Source organism: Sciurus carolinensis, chromosome X (genome assembly GCF_902686445.1).
Source record: "Sciurus carolinensis chromosome X, mSciCar1.2, whole genome shotgun sequence".
Lineage (NCBI taxonomy): Eukaryota > Metazoa > Chordata > Mammalia > Rodentia > Sciuridae > Sciurus > Sciurus carolinensis.
Window position 1 is genome coordinate 114,275,584 of NC_062232.1, and position 13,425 is coordinate 114,289,008.

At 39.1% G+C, this 13,425-nt stretch overlaps 1 protein-coding gene across 6 annotated transcripts in view; it reads left to right on the top strand.

The window, feature by feature from the left end:
• LOC124972123 (integrator complex subunit 6-like) overlaps positions 1-13,425 on the top strand; it is a 71,084-nt gene that overhangs the window by 11,139 nt on the left and 46,520 nt on the right. The gene's annotated exons all lie outside the window — the stretch shown is intronic.

Below are 13,425 nucleotides of genomic sequence, written 5' to 3' on the forward strand. Positions count from 1 at the left end.
TTTGATTATTATTTCATGTTATTCCTTGAAGTGGGCTGGGGAGGGGGGAAATTGAAAGGTGGGGGAAACCCAGAAGATGTAGTCAAAGTTGCCTAGTTTTGCATTAATGCTGACTACTTGAAAGTGTTTGGCCTTGGCATTGGGATGGGAGTGGTGGCAGGCAGCAGGGAGCAGAAAAGGAGAGGGCAAATGTTTTCCTTTTCAGTTTGCCTTTGCGTCAGGAAGCTAATTTGAACTGCTTAGAACACAGGGTTCTCAGTTTCAACTGAGTGACCAAACCAGGCAGCTGCTTCATGTCTCTTGGAGAAATTGCTTTCTGGGGAAGGGCCAGATTGAAGGACCCTCTGTTTGGTGTAGTGGACGTGAAGAAAGGAACCCAAAACTTTGTAAACATGGCTAGTTCCCTTTGACCAACAGAGTGTAAATGAGAGATCCAGGCAGATCCTTGGTACGTGTATTGGGAGCTTGGAACACGTTATCTCCTGAGTACGAGGTTGGAAATGGTGATTAACTTTCCAGAGCTTCCTCCCCAGGAAAGCCTTTTTAACCCTTAATGGTCACTTAGCCATAGAACTATTGTGTGTATAGGTTGTGGGTGCAGCTTGCTGGTAGGGGGTGTACTCTGTGGTAGAGTGCTGGCCTAGTGTGCTCAGAGGCCCTGTATTTGGTCCCCAGCACCTGCAAAAAGCAAAAAACAAAAACCACAAGTATCATGTTATTTTTGTTTCTGCTACTGATAAATGGGTTTGGGTTTCCAACTTGATTTTTTAAAAGCACACCCTCCCAGCTTCTTCCTCACAACTTCCAGCAGAAAGAGTGAGGAGCTGAGATGGCAGGGGAGGTTGGCATGGGTCTTCCAATATGACAGTGTTTTTTATGTGTAGATTGACTTTATCTACACTCTTCAGCACAGTATATATGAGCAATGTGTGGTTTTTTTTTTTTTGCAGTGCTGGGGATTGAACCCAGGGCCTTGTGCATGCAAGGCAGGCACTCTACCAACTGAGCTATATCCCCAGCCCGCAATGTGTGGTTATTGAGTACTTGACAGGTTGCTAGTCTGTAAGTGGATGTTGTACTGAATAGTATAAAATTTAATGTTTTGAATATATTAAACTAAATAAATCATGGGTTTTTTTGTTGTTGTTTGGTATGGGGGATTGAATCCAGAGACACTCAACCACTGAGCCACATCCCCAGCACTTTTATATATATTTAGAGACACGGTCTCACTGAGTTGCTTAGGACCTTGCCAAGTTGCTGAGGCTGGCTTTGAACTCGAGATCCTCTGCCTCAGTCTCCTGAACCACTGGGATTATAGGTGTATGCCACCCCACCTGGCAATAAATTATGTTATTAATGTTGCTTGTTTCTTTTACTTTTTTTTTTTTGAGTCAGAGTCTTCCTCTGTTACCCAGGCTGGTCATGATATCCTGAGCTCAAGCAAACCTCTTGCCTCAGTGTCCCAAGTAGCTGGGACTGCAGGCACACCCCACCATGCCTGACTTTTATTTTTTAATTGATTGCTTGAAAATATAAAATTACATACATGCCTTGTGCTGTATTTGTTAGACAGCCATGTTGGTGTGTATTCTTTCAGAAGGTATTTTCTTATGTTCATGTCTCGAATTTGTTTCTGAGGGAGGATCGTTTCGAAGTTCTGCTTAAAATGAACGTTACTATAAAGGACTCATTTATGCACTAAAGGTTATCATACAGTTCAGAGTTGATGGCTTGATAACCCTTTGCCTTGGGGCAGAATATGAAAGCATCCTATTCTTATTTGTATTGAAAGCCAGTTTGTTGCTTACTTTTGGATCCAGTTGCTGATCCAACTGGTTGGGTTAGAAGTTTTGTTTTTGTTCCCCCCCATCCCTGGTTAAATACGACAAGAGGACAAGAGTATATATGTGAACTAATCTGTAGTTGCTAAGAATTCTGTTCATAAAACATGGTTATTGGTGGCAGTAAATTTTTCCAGCTTTGGGTGTTATTAGAAATATGTAGCCTGCCCTTTCTTAGATTTACTTAGTTACCTTGCCCAAGAAGTCTCCAGAATAGCCCTTTTCAGGATAAGTAGGATAAAGAATGAATTCTCCAGCTTGGCATAACGTAAAACCTAGGAAACAAAGAGGAGTTTGTATCATTGTTCTTACTGAAGGCTTTTTTGATGTTCCTAGCAGAGCCCTCCTTGTCTTATCTTAGGAAGTCATCAGTAGCATTAAAAGGATGGGGGAGGTCCACCCGACAGGAAGGCTCCCAGGGATTCTTACTGCTGGTTAGTCAACTTCCTAGTGGGGTTTGTAGGAGTGTGTCTTTGTGTTTTTTATTACTATAAGTGCTCCAGTTTAAGGAATGTCTAATTGTGAAGCTGGATGGAAATACAGATAGGGTAATGAATAGCCACATATAAGAGGTGAGAGAGGCCTGTAGCTTAGTGGGAGAGGGCTTGTCTAGCATTCATAAGGCCCTGGGCTCAATTCCCAGTGCCAAAGAGGTAGGACCATAGGTTGGATCCTTCTAAGTCCTATCTTGGAGTCAAAGGTGTTATCTGACTTTTATAGGATACCCTGTATTTCAGATATGAGATAACTAATATTTGCTTCTTTGTAATCATGAATGATCATATAATTGGTTTCTAATAATAGCAGCTGACATTTATTGAGTAATGCTTATGTACAGGGCAGTGTGCCAATGAACATAAACTGTTATTTAGTTTATCTTCCCCATCAACTTATGTTGTCATAGGTACTATTATTATCACCATTTAATAGATAAGGAAGGGATTTTATCTGGGACCTGGAGAGGTTAAGTAACACAACTGATAGCAACCCAGGTCTGTCTCTATTCCAAAGACTTCAGTAATGAACCACTTCACTTTTCTCTAAATTGTGATAGGACTTCTGTTCTGATAACTTCCCACAGGTATTTTTTATTATCATATATGTCCTGAAACCATCATTTTTCAGAAAGAGTCATCATGCTATTATTTATAACTGTATTTAATAGAACTGTGATTGGTAATATAGCAAGCACCCAATGGATGAAAAATTATTACTGCTAGCATTATTTTTATTATTTCTCTGGCTGCTTCTGGGTGAATATCATTGTGCATTTGTTTGCAAAACACTTCTGCCTTTTAGTGGGGGATACTGGGAATTGAACCCAGAAGCACTCAACCACTGAGCAACATCCCCAGCCCTTTTAATTTTTTATTCTGATACAGGGTTGTGCTAAGTTGCTGAGGCTGGCCTCAAACCTCCAATCCTCCTGCCTCAGCCTCGTGAGTAGCTGGGATTATAGGTAGGCACCACCATGCCCTACACTTCTGCCTTTGATGTCCCAGTTATGCCCTTCCTGGAAGTTGTTGAGATTCTGAAGCTTAAGATTGCATGTATATGTTGGTGAAAGGAGAGTAATCTAGTGACTGGGCTGAGTGGGCCCTATAGGAAGAGTGGTAGGCTTATAAAAGCAACTGGGTAGTCCTTGACTATCTAGTGGCACCAGAAATTGATATGCCATTCCTACTTTACTAATCTCCTGATAAATGTTTTTTCTGTGTGGAAAAGAAAGACATTCCATGTACTCCTCAATAGCTATTTGGTCTCTTTTAACACACAGCCTGTGACTGAGGCAGACATTTTTTATAAAGACCTGGAAGTATCATATAGCCTTTAGAGTTTTATATGCCTCGCCTTCTGGTGTGGTCCTCATTTCACCCAGATCTCCTACTTTCTCCTCAAGCCAAATCTCTGTCATAACTAGATGGCTTTCCACTCTACCATTTAGTCAGATGGCCTGCAGTAGGGGGGTGGATCCAGAAAAGAAACAAAGAGATTGTCAACTCTACCACTGGGGTCTTAACTAGGGAAACCTTGCATGAAGACTTTTGGGGTGACATGTCACATATTTGTAGAAAAAGTACAGTTCTGGATCACAAGCCATATTCACTTGATTATACTATTCATTGATGCCTGTTGCTCTTTTCATTGCTTATATTTTCCCCTTTAGTTTGAATAGTTCAGTGAACTAAATACCCAAAACCAAGCTCTGGATTTGAATGCTATTGAACACAAGCCTCAAAACATTTTTGTTTGTACAACTGAGGAATAGTCTTATTGAGAAAAGTAAATATGACTTATTATAAATAACGTATAGTAAATAGGATTTACTCTAGGGCTTCTTGGGCAAATTTACTAATGTTTCTTCTACTTATTCTTTTTAAATAATATTTTTAGATGCTGATAGACCTTTATTTTATTCATTTATTTATATGTGGTGCTGAGGATTAAACCCAGTGCCTCACACATGCTAGGCAAGCGTTCTACCACTGAGCCACAACCTCAACCCCTCTTCTACTTATTCTTGATTGCATTTGAAAGTAGCTACCCCTTCCTTCCAGAAACTTGTCACCTCCTTTATTCTGTCTTCCCACCTCTCTCTTTTTATTCTTGTCTAAACTTCTAAATTATTTCCCCTGATAAGTGCATTCCACTCTACTCATGGTTTCAAATATTCCATCTACACTGATGCCTCAACATTTTAAACTTTTCACCCATTTCTCAACTGACTCTAGGTCATCTCCACTGGCCATCTGTCCTACCATCACCTCACAGAACTCCTGTGTCTCTATAATCTATCTACATTCCCCATCTTTTAGTCACTCAGGATTAAAAGCAAAGCCATTATTCAGTTTTGATTCTTTCCTTCCATCTTCTTCTAAGGACTATCTCTCTTCTCTATGAAATGTCTCCTACAGTAATTCACCTCAATTTCTACTGCCATTACTTTAATCCAGGTCCTCATGTTTTAATGCTTTGACCACTCTATCAACCTTCTAACTGATCTCTTAAGTACTTCCCAAATTCCTACTCTCCACTCACGCCAACTGACACCAACTTCTCACTTTCCACAAAAACTGGTTCCATCATATCACCCTCCCCACAAACCTTCAGAGACTCCCCATGCTGATGGGGTCAAGTCTAAATTGATCAGCTGGGTGTTCTGAGCTTTGGAATCTGCTCCATGTGTCTGTATAAACTTATTCCCATCATTTATGGACCTATATTTTAGACAGACCTGTCTTTTATACCCTGTGAGTGTCCCTCCCCACTCCTGATGACAGCCCTTAGAACATCAGTTAACAAAGGAAAAGAGATCCAGAACCAGGAGTTGAAGGCTTGGGTGAGGAAAGGAAGTGAACTGACAGCATCCCATTAAGGGTGTGACTTGAGGGGGAGGCTGTGACAGAAGGTGCTTTAAAATGCTATTACAGTGATGAGAAGTAGCAGAAGGAATGGGGGAGGGAGCTGGAGTATGACCTTTAGTGGTTGATTAGCCTGAACTAGACCAAGATGGTTTGATCTAAATTGGCCTGAAGTTGCCTGGAGCCACTGCTATTTAATAAGAAACCCATCTCTCTTTGCATTTCTGTCTCCTAGGAAGAGAGCCCACAGAACTAGGCAGGGGACTGTAGGATTCTAGGGAATGTCTAGAATTTAATACAGATTTGGCACTGGAAAGTTGGGGCTTCTTCCTGTATTCTTTCTTCTTTTTTTGGTACCAGGGATTGAACCCAGGGGCACTTAACCACTGAGCCACATCCCCTTCCTGTATTCTTTCTTGAATGAGAATGCTGGTGATGTAACAGAGCAAAATTTCCATTTTTCTTGAAATCTTACATAGGTGTATAGACATCAACAACTCCATTTCCTAGTGATGCTTTTGAGCTGTATGTTAGAAGCAGATTTACACCATTGTTGGGTACTTTAAAAAAGTGGCCACTGTAATCCTTTCAGGTAGATCATACCATCCACTGCCACGTCATATGGCAAGTTGTGCCACTTTGGCAGCTCTGTAGAGAGTGCTAGACTGGAAGGCAGTAGAATTATACACATGACCTTAGGCAAGTCACTTAACCTTTTATGGTATCAGTTTGCTCGTTTGTTAAATGAAAGGATTAGTCTGGATTATTTCCAGACGTCCTTCGAAAAAGAAGTATTGGCGAGATTATATAACTGAAAGGCAGGAAGTGGAATAATTGAAGATTGGAATTCAGGGTGATTTCAAAATTACTTTAAACTTTAGAAAACAGTTCTTAGGTGTGCTTAATGTGCAATTTCACACACTTAGTGGTTAAATTTGTAATCGGCACCCTATCTTATCAATGTTGTTTCCCTTTGCTGCTAACAGTTGAATGTTCAGGACAGATAACTACTGATGGTTACTATGAAATGATGGACAGAGTGGTTAATTTTGTTTTTCTGTTGAGATTATAAAAAATTAATGTGTGTAACTTTTATCATGTAATAAGTAGCTCATAAAATTTTTTGAGACTTTCAAAAAAAGAATTAGTCTGGGGAAAGAGATGCAATGTAATCTTTAGAAATTCATAAATGGCCATTCTGCTACTTCTTATGTTCAATTCTTTGCAATGTTTAACTAACTTAGTCTGATTCCTGTCCATGTGTTTTATCCCAAGACCACCTTTCTTAATTTTTATTTTGTGTATGTGTTCATTAAAAAAACCTCAGATTAGAAGCCAAAACTTAAGCAAATGTGCATGTAATCTGCACAGTTCCATTTTTTTTTCTGATAATAGCTTCAATTGAAATGGTCTGAGTCTAGAAAAAGACCCCCCCCACACACACACACAGTGATCAAACCCAGGACCTCAAGTATGCTGGGCAAGCACTTTATCACTGAGCTGCATCCCAGCCCCAGGGTAAAGGAAACTTAACAATTATATCCTATGAAGCTTTGTAAATTCTAAGACATTTCTGCTGCAACAGCACTGCAATTGACTCTTGTACAGAGGAGAAAATTTTCTAAAACCTATTAGTTTCTACATGTTAACATTCACTAGTGAAGATCAAATTTCTTTTGATCTTATCATACTTTATAGTGAACTTTTTTGTGTATGTGGGACTGGGGGTGGAACCTGAGGCCTTGCATATATTAGACAAGTGATCTACCACTGAACTGCAACCCCCAGTCCTCTAGTGAACTCTGGAGAGGTGTGCTGCTTCCTGCTTTTATCCAAATTTTTAGGGTAGGAATTGGGAAAATTTCACAAACGTATTTCAAAAATTTGCTATATTAATCTTTGTGATTGTTCAGCCACTAAAACATCCATAGCAGGTATTATATAGACAATGTGCAATGGTGAACTGTGTCAATGAAATGAAAATGTGCATAATTTCTTTGCCTGGTCCACTTAAAATATGTGGGCCTATGAGTCTTTAACTATCTGCTGAAAAACAGTTCAGAGGTCCTAGACTGTCAAACAAGTTTCTGTATTATATTAGTCAGACAACTTAAGAACATTTTTTAAAAGTATGAGACTCAAGTAAACTAGACTTCTTTTATGTGATCCTGATTGGTAGTATTTCCTGAAGCATGTGGATGGAAATTGGTAGATTGATCCACAGAATGATAGCATTTAGAGCTCATTGGGAGAGAACTCATTTAAACAAGTAAAATGGACTTTGCATGTTTTAGCAAGTTCAGGACATGAAGAAGGGCCCTTGGGAGATGACTTAAACAAAAGGGACTCCAAGAGAACTGGACAGTCTTAAAACAAGAATTCTATAAGAAGAAGATATCCTAGTATATATAAATTAAAGAATAATGAAATGCCTCCATTGTGCCTAAAAGAATATCAGTACCATGAGATACTTGATCAGTTCTTGAGTTAAGAGAGAAAAATCACACACACAAAAAAGGGAAATTAAATCAGACCAAGTTGCTAGAGTATTAAGGGGAAAAATTGTTTCAGACAAGGTCAGAAAATATAATGCAAGAAGGGAGTTCGAAAAGGAGGTACAAGAAGAAAGATAATTCTATTCTTGTAATGGTAAAACTTCTTCCTAACATGTTCTTCATGATTGTAACAACCTCCTTTATAGGTGTAAACATTTTGAAAAGATATTTTAACTTTTTAAGGTGATTCAGCTGTCAGTGTTCTATTAAGAGGGCAGGTAAACCTTGTCTTGTGTCTATCAGAATTGGAATCCATTTTAATTGTGAGAAGGAAATCCTTGCTATTGAAAAATTTTAACTTGCATAAATGTTCACTATAAGGCTAAGGGCAGAGACCAAGAGAAAAGTCATGTGTCTCCTCGGGAGACAGAGTTGATTAGAAAAGCAGGACTTCTTATTTTTCACTTCATTCCATCTCACTAGTCAGTTTACCAACACAGGAACAGTTTGTAATGACAAAGATGATAAAATGTTAAATCAAAGAAGAAAGTTGGTTAAGAAACACTGTTGAAATTGATTTATTCCAGTCGTCGGGGTTGTTGCAGAGCAAGTTTCCCCTAAACTTATGGAGAGCAAATGGAAAAAGGAAAATAGTTTATCTTTCACCAAGAGAATTGATGGCCCAGCTAAATTTAGACTCTCCAGCTTTAACTTGGGACATCTGGGAAAACACTCCAATCTGTTACTCATCTAGTTTGTAACCATCTAGAAAGAAGCCCAGAGTCTAGAATAGCCCTCTAAACTGGGCTTATGAAGGGCAAATATTATCAGGCTGATTTTATTTCCTTTAATAAAAGACGAAATGTTTGTTGAAAAGAGAAAGCTACATTGTATTACCTGTGCATGTCAGCAACACTTGTGGGCTTGCTGACAAGCTGGGAAGACTTGGGCTGGACTTCACAGCTCTTCAGGGGAACGTCCAAATATACTGAGGGGCAAGTGTACCCCAAATGGGTCCATGCAGTGGCTCAGCACCAAGTTGGGGACACAGCAAGTGGTGCCTTCCCAGGGAGTTCTCTCTCTGCTGTAATGTACAAGGATTCTATTTTTTAAAGATCCACTTCCAGTCCCTTTAAATAGCTACCACCCTAGAGAACTTTAGTTATTCAGTTATTTTTTTTTATTTACATGTGTTCAATTTAAGTACATTTTGAAAGGAGGACTTCTTGTGTGGAAAGTTAGGCCTAAATTTCTTCTATCAGTTAACTCAGAAGGAAAATGAATAGTATGTTTATCAAACTTTTGCATTATATTCAAGCAAGGTCACTAATATTTTTGAAAAGGATTTCAAATGACCTTTGGAGATAGAGTGAGAGTTTTCAGAAAGGACTCTAACACCACTCCCACATCCTCTTCAAGGACAGTTGATCTGCTTTTATCTCTTTTACTTGTTTATAGTTGGTGGCAAGATTTTGGTGAAGGAAAGAGTTCCTCAATTTAAAACAATAAAAATCAGTGAATCAGAGAAATGGTCTGACCAAAATGGGATGAATTTCAGGAAGGATAAGTACTAGGAAGCTGAGGTTTGGGGAAGACACTAAATAATACCCCTTCCTCTTCCTCCTCCATTTGAAACCAATGGAAATATGGCACAAGAACCAGACTGAGTTCTAAGTACCAGTTTTATTTCTGATAAAAGCTAGACCTGAGGACATAGCCTAGATGTGTGTTCACCGAAGCTTCCAAGTGGCTTACGTATTGGCAGGCGTTCCTTTAGGTCTGTTGTAATATATGTGTACTTAAGAACCACATGTCAAGGCTGGGTTTTGGCTCAGTGGTAGAGAGCTTGCTTAGCATGTGTGAGGCACTGGGTTTGATCCTCAGCACCACATATAAATAAATAAATGTCAATCAACAACTAAATATATAAAGAACCACGTGTCAGAGAATATACAGAAAATGAACAAGGACTTTAGCAACAGGCCTAGAGAGAGCATTCTGGTTTCCTGTTCCCAAACCTTGCAGTCAGGTAAGAAGATGGAACCAAGGGTACAGAGAGCAGTAGGAAAGCATTCCTTTTGGCTTTTGCCCTTCTGAGAAGAGACGTGCCAATTCTCTCTGTTTCGTGGTGGTTTGGGTGGGGAATAAATGGCTAGTGGCTAGCCAGATAGAGCTGAGACCAGAACCGGGGCCATCAATAGACTGAAAACCCCATGTTTTTCTGTTAGTATGGAAGGACATTTTTAGTTGACTATGCAAATTTAAACCACGCCTGCATTAACATATTTTCTAAAACAGGAGGTGTTTTCTTTATGTGAGATTTATTTAAAGAGTTGTTACAAGGTGTAGAATAATAGGGCACATAAGTCTGATTTATATAAAGGATTGCTTTGAGGTATCAAATTACAGGATATGAAAATTGGAAGAGAGCTTAGAATAGGTTTTTCAGCCCTTTAATTCCTTAAATGAGAAAACAGAACCCCAGAGAGTTAAGTGAATTACTCTGGACCACTTGTCAAACTAGTGACAGCCAGGAATAGACCAGGGTCTTCTAATTCCAAACTTAATGTCTGCCTCCTACCCAATTGTTCTGTATTTAGATATCAAGAAAAATAGGCTTAAATTAAATGAATCTGGAAACTCCATTAAGTTTAAGAACTGTTAAGCTAACAGTTCTATACAAAGTATGTGAGTGTGTAATATAGTGGTTTAAGTGGGGGGAGGGTGGCTCAGAGGTTAGGCTACCTGGCATCAAATTCTAACTGCACCAATTGTAGTTGTTTTACGTGGATGAGTTCTCTCACCTTGCTGAACCTTAGTGTCCTCATGTATAAAATGGACATCATAATAGCACCTACCTAGAGGGTGGTAAGGACACTCAAATGAGAAAGGTGTATATGAGATTGCCCTTAGCATAAGTGAGTCCCCAGAATATAGGCACTAATAAATATAATCTGTCATTATTCATCATCATTAACAGTTACCTGAGAGACTTTTAAAACTTGATCTGCAAAGACAAAAAAATCCTTGGCTTACAATTTTACTCATGCCAGGTTCCTCCTTTGTCCTTAACCTCCCTTCTTTAGGTCTCTGAGGATAGAAACTTTATAATCATCTTTTCTTCTCTCTCCCCACATTAGGTACCTGCTTTGTCACCAAATCCTATCTAGTTGATTCAAATGTTTCTCAATTAACTCCTTCTCTATTATCATCCTAAGTCATACCCTGATTCCCACAGGCCTGGATTACTACTTGAACCTCCTCACTTCTTTTTCTGACTGCTTTCTCCTTCCTCCAGTCTATCTTCTATGTTAGAACCAGACTGATCTCCCTGAGACACTGCTTTTATTCTGTCTGTCCTGCCTTGGAACCTGTAATGAATCCATTGTCTGCTGTCTCAAGGCCAAGCTTTCCTGCCTGACCTTCAGGTCCTTCTAGATCATCAATGTCCAATAGGAATGTAATGACAGCCATAAACATAATTTAAAATATTCCAGTTGCCACTTTAAAAAGTAAAAAGAAACAGGTGAAACTTCTTTTACTAATATGTGTAACCAAAATATCCAAAGCAGTATCATTTTAACGGGCAATTAATATAAAAAGGAATAATGAGATATTTTACATTTGGGGGAACTACATTCTGAAAATCCCATGTTTAGGGCTAGGAATGTAGCTCAGTGGTAGAATGCTTGCCTGGCATGCATGAGACCCTGGGTTCAATCTCCAGTGCCCACCCCCACATGTATTCTATGCCTACATCACTTCTTGATTTGGACTAGCCACATTTCAAGGGTTCCATAGTCACATGTGGCTGAGGTTTCTGAGTCAGATACTACAGTTCCAAAATGTGACGTGTCACCACTGTCACTCCCACAAATAAGATATACCTAAGTCTCACTTCTTTCTTGTTTTAAAAAAAATAGAGCTTATAATGTGCCTATTTTATAGGTTGTCCTAAGCCACTATGAAGTATGAAGGTGCTTTGTAAGCTACACTTTTGCAAGAAGGTAGACATTATTATCAGAGTAAAGATTTTTACCAACCTGAGAGGAAGATACCTTTGAAATAAAGTAATTTGAAAGAAAAGACCATATTAAGATAGCAAATTAGGGACTGGGGATGTTGCTTATTCAGCATTTGCTTAGCATGCAAGAGACCTTGGGTTCAAATCCAAAGCACAATGCACACAGAAATATGACAAATTAGCTGTCCTAAATTCATTTCTGGAAAACTTTGCTTCAAACAATAAATAGAAAATACAACGTACACTTTCTCTTGCTATCTCTTCATAATAGTCTTTTGGGAAGAAATTTGTCACATTATTTGTAAGTTCTCTAAATATTTTAATCTGTGGTTCTTTTATTTTTTCCTTTGGCATTTTGAAAAACCGATGCAGGAGTATTTAGTTTTTCTTTTGCAATAAGAGAGGAACCATTAGCAGGAAATTGTTTTTGGTAGTAAATGGAGTGCACATACTTTTTAGTACTGAGGTAGAAGCATTACAAATTGCTCGTATTGTCCAGCAAAGGATCAGAATTGACCTAAAAACAGAATGTCAGAGTTTCAGATGGCAGAACTATGTGTAAAATGCTTTCAAATTATGGTACAAAGGAAAATTTAAATAGTAATTATTCTGACAGATTGATGAATAAGAAGAATCAGAACATAATTTTAAATACTGTTGAGTTATAAAGTGATGTCCCAAATTTTATCCCAGGACTTTGCCAAGTCAAATAGTCCAGTCATTTTCCTTTAGTCATACCCTGAACTATCATATGGTCCTCGACACTTAATATAGATATAACCATAAGGTTACAGTGTGGAAAGAAGGTTGCTAAATGAAGTAACACCCCAAATAGTCAAATTTGTGAAACAGTTTCTGCGTAAAGGACCCTACCATTCATAAGTTTGCCCAAGCCAGAAACCCCAATCTAATGCATAACCCTTTCTCCCTCACATATGCCTGTAATTAGCTGCTAAATCCTTAAAACTCCACCTCTTGAAATCCTTCTTTAATCTGCAGCCTCCTCTCTGTCCTCATTGCCCTAGACAGGCTTTCATTACTCTTCTCATATACTATTGCAACAGTCTCCAAACCAGTTTCCCAGCCTTAAGCTTCAGCCTCCCCTCCACCCCACAATTTAGCCTCCAACCCACAGCAGAGTGATCTGACTAAAATGCAGATCTGATCGTGCCACTCCCCTAATTAAAAACACCAAGCTCTTCCCAGGGTTGACAGATAAAATCTAAACTACTGAACGTGGTATACAAAAGCACTGTACAGTCAGAGCCCAAATTATAGGATCTGCTGTGCCTCCTGCCATGTACCCAGAGCAATGATAATCAGGTTACTCCTGGTTCTCCGGTAAATCCTATCCTTTTGTGAACTCTGTTCTCTTCCCTTGGGTAGTCCCCTCCACCCCTTGAGTCTCGGGATCTTCAGCCTTTTCCAAGTGCCCTATCTTCCCTCACTCTCATCATCTGTTCTTTCAGCCTTCACATTGCCTCCATATGTCATGGTGCTTTGGGAGACCATGAATCTAGAAAAGAGTGCTGTAGTTATATGAATAGTGGACAATTGAATATGAAATTCAAATAATTTAGTTCATCTCTGTATTATTGGCTCTTGCTTTCCATCTCCAGCTGTACTGGCCTGCTTGGCATGACTTCAGCATTCTGCATATCATCCTTCTGTCTTTAGGGTTACCAAGGCTCACGTGGCTG